Source organism: Castor canadensis, chromosome 9 (assembly GCF_047511655.1).
Source record: "Castor canadensis chromosome 9, mCasCan1.hap1v2, whole genome shotgun sequence".
In the NCBI taxonomy this organism is placed as follows: domain Eukaryota; kingdom Metazoa; phylum Chordata; class Mammalia; order Rodentia; family Castoridae; genus Castor; species Castor canadensis.
Window position 1 is genome coordinate 57,637,292 of NC_133394.1, and position 9,627 is coordinate 57,646,918.

Genomic DNA, 9,627 nt, shown 5'->3' on the forward strand with positions numbered 1-9,627 from the left:
TGGGGAGAGAAAAACAAGGATGAGGAAAAATATGGAAGACCGATCGATGAGCTATTACCAGAGTTAGTCATTTATTTGTAATATTCCTTTAAGACCTCTCACAAGAGCGAAGTACATTTAATTCTCCCAATAGGCAATTACATTAATTGTTCATTTAATATTCTTATATTAAACATTCAATATTCTTATTCACTTCGATTATCACAAACATGGGTAAAACTTTCTTATGCTGCCTTGAGAAAGAAGCTCTGACCTGGTTGAATTCAGTCTATTCTGATGAAAACATTTATTTAAAATACATTAGGTTTCCAAGGTCTTTTTCTATCAGCTTACTTTTATTGGTTGCCCATCACACAGTTCTATCACTTTTAGATGTTAAATGAAAAGCATGTGTAACAGACACAGACATGCACTTTTATTCAGTGTTAGCATGGGTGATGTGCATTATGAAATATGGGTTTTCTTGAAGTAGAACACACACTTTAATTATTACATGCAGTTTAGAAACATGAATGTTTATACAATTAGAAACTTGGAAGCATAGCACAAATTCTTTCTAGTTGGATTCTTACATAAGCACTTCCTGCTCAAATCTGGACTATAAATTCAGAACAAAAGATGAAACACGGTGGCAGCCTTCAATTCATTGGTACTAGGGAAAATGCTACAAAATTGGTCACAAGAAATAGAATTTTCTGTTAGTACTAAGCCCCAAAGTTGCTTAGATTATTTCATTTCATGCTCATTTTCAGAGGAATGATGGTAGGTGCTTTTGTCTTCATAATTTTGAACTGTTTAGTTCTGTGTGATGAAATTAAGCCACACAAAGGAAATATGTGGACAGTGTACATAAGGTTGTAAATCAGGTTTCATAACCACCTCTTAATTATCTTTTCTCATATTTTCCCTTTGGGTTCTAATTTTTCTTACACATTTCCAAAAAATAATTTTACTCATGTAGCAATGCACAGAATTTATTCTAGTCATTTAAAACATATGTGAGCGTGCACACGCATATACACTCTAAAATTTAAAGATTAAATCATTCTTAGCATTTTAATAGCATACGAATGCCTCTATATTGTCCTCATGAAGCATTGTGAATTCCATTGTACACATAAATTGAATTATCACTGTACCCCATAGATATGTACAATTACTGTGTTAATTAGAAATTTTTAAAATTATTTTGTTGAGTAGGTACATTGTGGCATCCACAAAAAATCTTACAATATGTCAAATACATCATACTGGAATTTACCCACTTCTTCATTCTCCTTTATTATCCCCTCCCCCATTCCTGGAATAGTTTCAACAGGTTTCATTTTTCCATTTGCATATATGTGTACACAGTATTTGCACTATATTCACCCTCCCACACCCTTTCTCCACCTCCTCCCCGCTCCCACTGGTACCAACCACCCCAGGAGGGACCTGTTCAACCCTCCTGTTCTCCAATTTTGTAAAAGAAAGAAAAAAATGACATTTTTGTTTGTTTAAGATAGCTACACAGAGAGTTTCCTTGTGACATTTCCATGTTATATGTGTATTGTAACCTGAATTGGTTCATTTCCACTATTTTTCTCCTTTCTACCTTAGTCCCCCTTCTTACAGTATTTCAACAATTTAAAAAATTCTGTATTCGTTCTTGTATAGGAAGTATATCAACCATATTCACTTTCTTAAATTCCTTCTTTTACTCTCACTCTCTCATATGTGACCTGTTTTTCATGTTACTTGTATTTGTATTGGGTCTATATTCTGCATATGAGAGAAAACATGGGACTTTTGGCCTTCCACCTGGCTAACTTTGCTCAAGATGATGTTCTCCAGTTCTATCCATTTACTTGCAAATGACAAAATTTCATTCTTCCTTATGGCTGAAAAAAATTCCATTGTGTATAAATACCATATTTTCTTAATCTATTCATCAGTAGTGGGGAATCTTGGCTGTTTCCATAACTTGGCTATTATGAATAATGCTGCAATAAACATGGGTGTGCAGGTGCCTCTGTTGTAAGCTGACTCACGTTCCTTTGGGAATATCCCTAGGAGTGGTATTGCTGGATAGTATAGCAGATCTATTTTTAGTTTTTTGAAGAGCCTCCATACTGTTTTCCGTAGTGGTCGTACTAATTTGCATTCCCATCAGCAGAGTATGAAGGTTCAAAAAGAAAAAGAATTGAACATGCACCTATTGTATAATATGGTCATCCCATTCCTGGGATTTCCAAAAGAAATAAAAGCATATGTCCATATCAAAAAAAGTTGTGACTTTTTTTTGTTTTAAAAATTTCTAGATGAAAGTGGTTAAAAGGTTTATTTGCTAGTTTTATTTGTTGTTTTTTTACCTGATGTTAAATTTTCTTGCATTCTTGTAATATAAGCTATTTTATTTGGCTTTGCTCTAGACTTTCAGATTAATAACTAGCCTTAAGTTAACAGTAATTCTATTCTACAACAGGTTGGTAATATCATTTCAAAAGAAAAACAACTACTGTCATATAAATAAACTGTAAGATCCAGAAAGCTTTGGAGACCCTAAATTTAGTGGCAGTACTTGTAATTAATTCTAAGTAGCAAGTTAGTATTTGTTTATTGACATTTTTCTTCTATGTAAAAACTTGTTTAAGACTTTCCATTTGAAAGTCCTGGTATAGTTACAGGATAGCGAGACACATTTCTCCTAGCTCCGTCTCCTACTTCAATTTGTCAGGTAATATGATGGAAATTTTTTTCAGGACACCTAAGTAGAATCTGTAGCTAAAGTTATACTTGGGAATCTTTTTAATTATTTTGTTTGAAAACATATCTTACTTTTTTTCTAGAATGTTTTTCATTGTTTAGTTGAGTCAATGAGAATAAAAATGTAGAAACATGAAAAAAAATGCATTGAGCTTGGTTTTGCTTGTTGTTCTAGCACCAGATTTGTCGAATAACTGCATGTATTCTCTTGGAAAATGACATCATCACTTGTAATGATCAAGACAGGTGTGGCATCAAGGTATATCTCTGTCTGTGCAACTTGACAATGCTGCAGAGGAAGAACTTACAATGGGTTCTCATCACCCTGAATCTGATGAATGTCCTTTGTACACTGTATGAGGAAAGCCCCAAACCACTGGCCCTTACGGATGGTTTGGGGTGGTGAGCCAACAAAGAAAAGTAATCATTTGCCTTGCTTCCTAATTGGGACTCAGTGTCTACAAAGAAGTCGGTTATAATGTTCTGAATGCTATCCATCCTCTTTTGCCCCCAGCTCTTCTGTCTTTTTATTGATACATGTCAGTGTCAGCCAGAGGAAAAGAAACCCAGAAGAAGGGACAAGGTTCATGGTTAGCATGAGTTGCTCACTGAAAACTGATGACCATAGGTTACTGCAGACATGTTATTCCAAGTCTTACAGGAATGTTGCAGCCTAATCTTCTTTATCACTACTCACCTGCCCATAGGCAGCACTGCTACTGATGAAGGACTGGAAAAGAATGGAAGAGAGTTTAGATTTGCGACACTGGGCAAAAGCACAACCTGGCATCTTTCCCCTTCAAAATCCTGCCCTCCTGAGCAGCACCCAGTGTTAAGGACAACACCTATGTACACCAGGGCTTTTTTGTTTTTGAGTTGAGATAGTCAAGAAATCTGAGGCCTTTTTAAAGGACTCTTGACTTAATAAAATGCTGTGAAAATGTTTCAGAAAGAACAAAATAATTGCTGGAGAGAGGGAGGGAGAAAGAAATATTAAGAAAGAGACAAAGGAGAGAGAGAGAGAGAGAGATCACTGAACTTTGATGGAGAATTTTTTTTTAAAGCAGGGCTTTTAAGAAGACTCATGAGTAACCTGACAGAAGAGGCTTGGCACTAAGAGGTAGGAGGCTACCTGCTTCCACCTTGGCAAGACAGACAGAGGATATGCTGGCATGGAGGGAGCTCTTTGCTGAACTGAGTCCCTCTTCTCTTACCTATGTTCCTTGGGGATGTAGAACAATCACTCACCATTCATAGAATTCCATCATTTAAACTGATTCCTTTCCACTTTCATCCTGGGATCTGTTTCCTGGCTCTTTAATTCTTTTCACTGGCAGCTCTCCTCATGACAGTTACAACTGGAAGATCCAGAAGGGGCTGACGCTGCTGTGTGTGAGGGGAACATGGCAAAGCCTGCTTAGAGCATCCTCCATCCCGCACAGCTAGAGTGCCACACGAGTTGAGCTCGCTATGTGGTCCGATGTTGGTAATTGCGTCTAAAAGTGACAGTGACTGAAGAAAGAGAAGCCACAACTTTTAATTGATTCAAAAAATTATGACAGGATAAATTTCAGTAGTATTCTGTATTTGCCTCTTCTTCATTTCCCTCTGATTTTTTTCCATGCTGAATCTGGCTTTTGTGGAAAATGTGTTGCCTTTTATTTTTAAAAAAATTTCTGTTCATTTTTTACTTTTTAATGGTATAGTGAATATATAATTGTTTCTAAAACTTGTTTTGTTTGTAATTCCAAAACTGAATTTTAGTTTGACAATGTATGTTAGAGCTTCCACTTTAAAAATGGAACAGTTTATTTTAATTGGAGCTGAAAGTAAGGTGGTGGCTTCTGATGGTGATGACACTTGTTCATTTGCTCATGCATTCATCTATTCATTCATTTGTGCTTTCAAGAAGTATGTTTGAACTTCTAGCATGTGTAGAGCTGCATTCCAGGTGGTAAGGATAGAAGGGATAAAGATAGACATTGTACCTACTCTCTTCTGATTGGGAAAGGCATTAACAAATATTTACATAGTTAAAAATCAATAGGTGACAATAAATAAGTCATCTATTTATTGGTAACATAAAAGGACATAACAGGTGACATAAAAGAAGACAAGTTTCTATTAGTGCATATAATAAAGGAAACACTTGGGAGATCAGGCTTCTCTAGGGGGAAAGGAAGGCATGGAGCTGCAATCCGGAGTGTAAGTAAGATGAGTTAATTACAATCCACCAAACGTTACAAAAACTGCATTCTGTGTAGAGAAAATGCATTTCCACAGCAATGCACATTTATTACCTAGTTAAATTTGTCCTGTCTCCTTTTAACTCTTTAAGTTTGGGTTACCTGTGTCTCCTCACCTGGTTATAAGAAGTCCCCCATATGAGTTTCCTTAGAGTGCTGAGTCTTTGTTAAGGACTTTAATTTTCCCAGATTAAGTAACACAATTTTGTGTTGTGCCATATCATCTTCAAACTCAGAACTGCGTGAACTGATTAATAAAATGAAATAGAGAATTCAAGATAAGCTTCTGTTGCGGTCCTTTTATCTGGCCTAGATGAGTGTGTGTGACTGAAACCTCAGGTTTGTAGCTTTGTGTGAAAGTCTTTTAGTAGATATTTCTGTGATTTTGACACATGAAGGTAACTGAAAGAATTACTTTTTAAAATTTATTCTAATTCCTTAGAGGGCTGCTTTGGTATTCTTCATTCAAAATAGCATTTAACTGACACCTTCAATTCTTGACTTTAATGCAGTATTTCCTGCATCCTCTGTAAATCCTGCAGTCACGTCTGTGACTTTAAATCCTTGTGGTCATGTCTGTGAAGACACGAAGATGTGTGTTCTCACAGAGTACACTGTTCTTTTTCTTGCCTGTGAAGGATATGTTAAAGTTCCAAATTCTAAGACAATTTCAGTGATTTGGGCAGCCTCCTTATAGAATGGTGCGAACCATGTTTCCGTTGGCTGCTTCAGGCTTCCTGTCTATCCCCATGGTTGCATAATTCTGCTTTGATCTGCCTGATTAGTCAAGACTCCCCAAATTCCTGACCTGTCCTTGAATCCTATTGTTCCTGGGTTCTGGCAAATCTGCCCTATTGGCTATTTCTTTAATGTCTTTACTAAACTCCTAAATCAGAGGGAACAGTCCTCATCTGATTGTTTCATTTCAGACACCAATTGCAAATTTGGAGATGTCCCCAAATCACCCTCAGGTTGAGAAATTTGCTATCATGACACATAGAACTCAGGAAAGTGCTATAGTCATGGTTACAGCTTGTGATGTTGGAAGGAGGCAAATTACGACTAGCCAAAGGAAGAGATGCACAGGCAAATTCTGGGAGACAAAGCTTCTGGTCTTCTCCCTTTAGGACACTGGATAGCACAACCTCCTCTTGGTGACCACGTAAGTCAATATCCAGAGTGCTATCCAGGAGGGACCTTCAGTGGTTGGAGTTTAATGGAGGGTTCATTGTGTAGACATAATTCAATCATTGCCTCCATCTCCAGAGCCCTTCCTCCCTGGAGGTTTGCTCGACACCAGGTGTTCCAAGGGGTCCACCATGATCACCCCATTAGCATGAAGTATCAGGTATAGCTGAGTGCTCATTATGAATAACAAAGTCCTACACTCACAGAAAAATTCCAAAGACATAGAGGTTCCCTCCTAGAAACCATGAACAGAGACTTGGCTTATCTTTGGACTGTGGCCAAATTCATTATTTCATAGTAATTCATTCATTATTGGCACAGTAGTTAAAAAATTCTTTCCTCTTTCGTCTAATATATTTATATATTGTGTTAATATATATCGTCACGCATGTTCATAATATATAAATATATATAGCACAATATAGATATATCTGAGTAAATGCTTTAATACTTTGTGTTATAAACTTGTAATGAGATTTTCTTTTGAAATAATTTTTTTTCTTTGTTACAGGTTCTTGCTATGTAGCCCAGGATGGGCTCTATCAGCTTTCCGGGTACTGGATTATAGATATGCACCACATCTGGCTTGTTTATTGAGACATGGTCTGGCTAACTTTTTCCCCAGGCTGACCTTGAACTGGGATCCTCTTAGCTCTACTTCCTGAGTAGCTGAGATTACAGGTGTGTACCATCACACTTGGCTGGAAACAATTTTTTAAAAATATTTGTTACATCGTATATATAGAAAGGAACAAATTGCAATATAAAAATCAAAGTTATTTACAAAGTTGCTATAAATTTCTCTTCTGGGTAGCCACCAAAATAAAAGTTGCTGGCATATTTAATGACTTCTTTTTTCCTTTTTTTTTTATTGTGCTGGGTGGGGGTACATTGTGGCATTTACAAAAGTTCTTACAATGTATCAAATATATCATACTTGAGTTCACCCCCTCCACCTTAAAATTACCATATTCTTCTTTAACAAAAAATAATCATGGTCATATTTTGTAACCAATTGCCAACAAAGTGTTTGTATCATTTTTCTAAGGAAATTCTTGTTGTTACTAAGTCTGCTTTCAGGGCAAATTATGTGAGTGGAATTTATCACACTCTAATTTTGTTCTTTGTATGTTGTACTCAAGAGAAGAAAAGTTAGAATTCTTCATTCTGGTCACACCTAGGTATCTGGTAAGCTATGTTATCATGTTCTATTAACTCCCCCCCCCAAGGACACACAATATATACAAGAAACTGTATGTGTAAGATGTAGATAAAAAGGGAATCATATATTTGACACTTGATTAAGCATAGTTAACATTATATGATTTTTTTCCTTTTATTATTTCATACTATACTTTAAATATTTTCAAGTCTTAGCAGTGAAGGAAAATATGAGGTAGCTTTATCTACAATGACTACTCAGATAATATTGAATATAGCAGTAAAAATAAACTTTGTTAAAAATATTCCTCAGAAGATTTTCCAGCCAAATCATATGGAGATATTGACACTGAATATTGGAGAAGGTGCCCTTCCTCGAGCTTGGCATGCTTTCACTTATTTGATTCTCCTGACAGTGAGTAGGCTATGGAATGTTTAACAAACTCACCTAAAGGTCTTCTGACATAAGAAAGTATCTTTCCTTGACTTGTCATTTACTTGTATCCAGAAAAACATTTATTTCTTTGTAAGTATAGATCTTGTTAAAAAAAATATTACTTTCCCATTAGTCATGCAACTTCAGCCCAGTAAAGAAGACAACTGTAAAATGAATGGTTTCTGACCCTGTCAGAAACTAATGTGATTTTTCTTTGTTGTTACTGTTTTAACTTTGCAATCTCATTGCATGTTTCTTTTTCTTTCTTTGAATCTATATTTGTGGGTCAGGATGTTTTAGTATAATGATGCTGCAAGATAAACTGGTTTTTTATTCTGATTTCTTTATTAAAAATTCAGTAAAGCTTTGACTATAAGTCTGTGTGAAAATTATGTTGTCTTAAGATTTTGACAGTTATACACTTGGCAACAAATAACCACTTTCTTGAATTAGTCCTTTCTTGAATTACTGCCTTAGTCCATTTTGGCCACTACAACAATATACCATAAACTGGATGGTTTTTAGGCACCACACAGTCCTGGAGGCTGGGAAACCCAAGACCAAGATGCTTTTCTGGCTGATTCTGTGTATGGTCAGGGTCCACACCTTGTAGAAAGTGGCTTCTAGTGGAGTCCTCACACAGTGGAAGGGGCTATCTAGCTTTCTGAGCTCTCCTTTATGAGAACACCAATCCCAGTCATGAAGACTGCTCCCTGGTGACCTAAGCACCTCCAATTAGGCTCCGTGTCCCAATGCCATCACCTTGGCAGTTAAGATTCCAATAAGTGAATTTTGAGGGTACACAAACATCTAGCCCATAACACTTACTAATAGCTTTCCTTCCCTGTAAATCCTGCCCTTTCTTTCACTCTTGTATTCCACTGTTCACCCTTCTCTACAGCAAAATAAAACCATCGCTCATCAGAGCAAGCTTAGATTCAGCACAGAACTACTTTAAACTTGGCATTGTAAAACAACAGGGTTTTATTATTTCACAGTTTTGGAGAATAGAACTCCAAAATCAAGGTGTCAGTGAGGCCAAGCTCCCTGAGGATTCTAAGAGACGATCTCCCTCTGTAATTATTGATATTGCTTGACTTGTAGCTGCAAGATTCTAGTTTCTGCCTCCATCTTCACTGTACCTCCTTCTCCCTCCTTCTGTCTGTCAAATGATCCTCTGCATCATTCTTGAAAGGACACCTGCCATGGTCATTGCCTGTAAGGCTCACGCAGACAATCCCAATGAGCTCTACATCTCAAGATTCTTGACTTCATAACACCTGCTAAAATTCCTTTTCCGAATAGGTAACACTCACAGGTTCTTGGGGATTAGGATAGAGACATAAGTATAACTGTCAAAGTCTTAAGACAACATAATTCTCATACAGACTTATAGTCAAAGTTTTACTAATTTTTAAGCCCCAATTCATCGAGCCCCAGTTCAGCTCCCCATCTTTCCCTTCCAGTGTTCCCAGTGGTATTTCTGTGTATTTCTTGATCCTTCCCCTGTCCCAAGGACACATACTTTGCTCATGATGACTTGTTGATGCTGTGCCTGTTGTTGCTTTTCCCAGCATGGCTTTCTTCTCCTTTTTTATATTTAGTGTCCAAACTTCCTTCAATCAGGCTTCCCTGCCCCATCCCTGTGTATCCCCGTTCCAGGCTGAGCCTGGCCCCTTTCCCCTATGCTTTCCGCGTACCCTGAACATGTCAATTTGATTGTTGATTGCATTTTTATTGTCTCATCTCCTTCTGTGTGTGTCTGTGTCCCCACAGAGATTTTTCTTAAAGAGTACAAATGATGTCATCTTTCACCTTGCCTGTAAATAGCAATCATTCACTAAGGCCTTC

The 9,627-nt window shown here is 36.9% G+C and overlaps 1 long non-coding RNA gene across 2 annotated transcripts in view; it reads left to right on the forward strand.

The window, feature by feature from the left end:
• LOC141410898 (uncharacterized) overlaps positions 1–7,559 on the forward strand; it is a 116,535-nt gene extending 108,976 nt beyond the window's left edge. For both annotated transcript variants that reach the window (XR_012435704.1, XR_012435703.1), the window contains exon 3: positions 6,691–7,559. This is a non-coding gene — a long non-coding RNA (uncharacterized lncRNA). The remainder of the gene's footprint in view (positions 1–6,690) is intronic.
• The last annotated feature ends 2,068 nt before the right edge of the window (positions 7,560–9,627 follow it).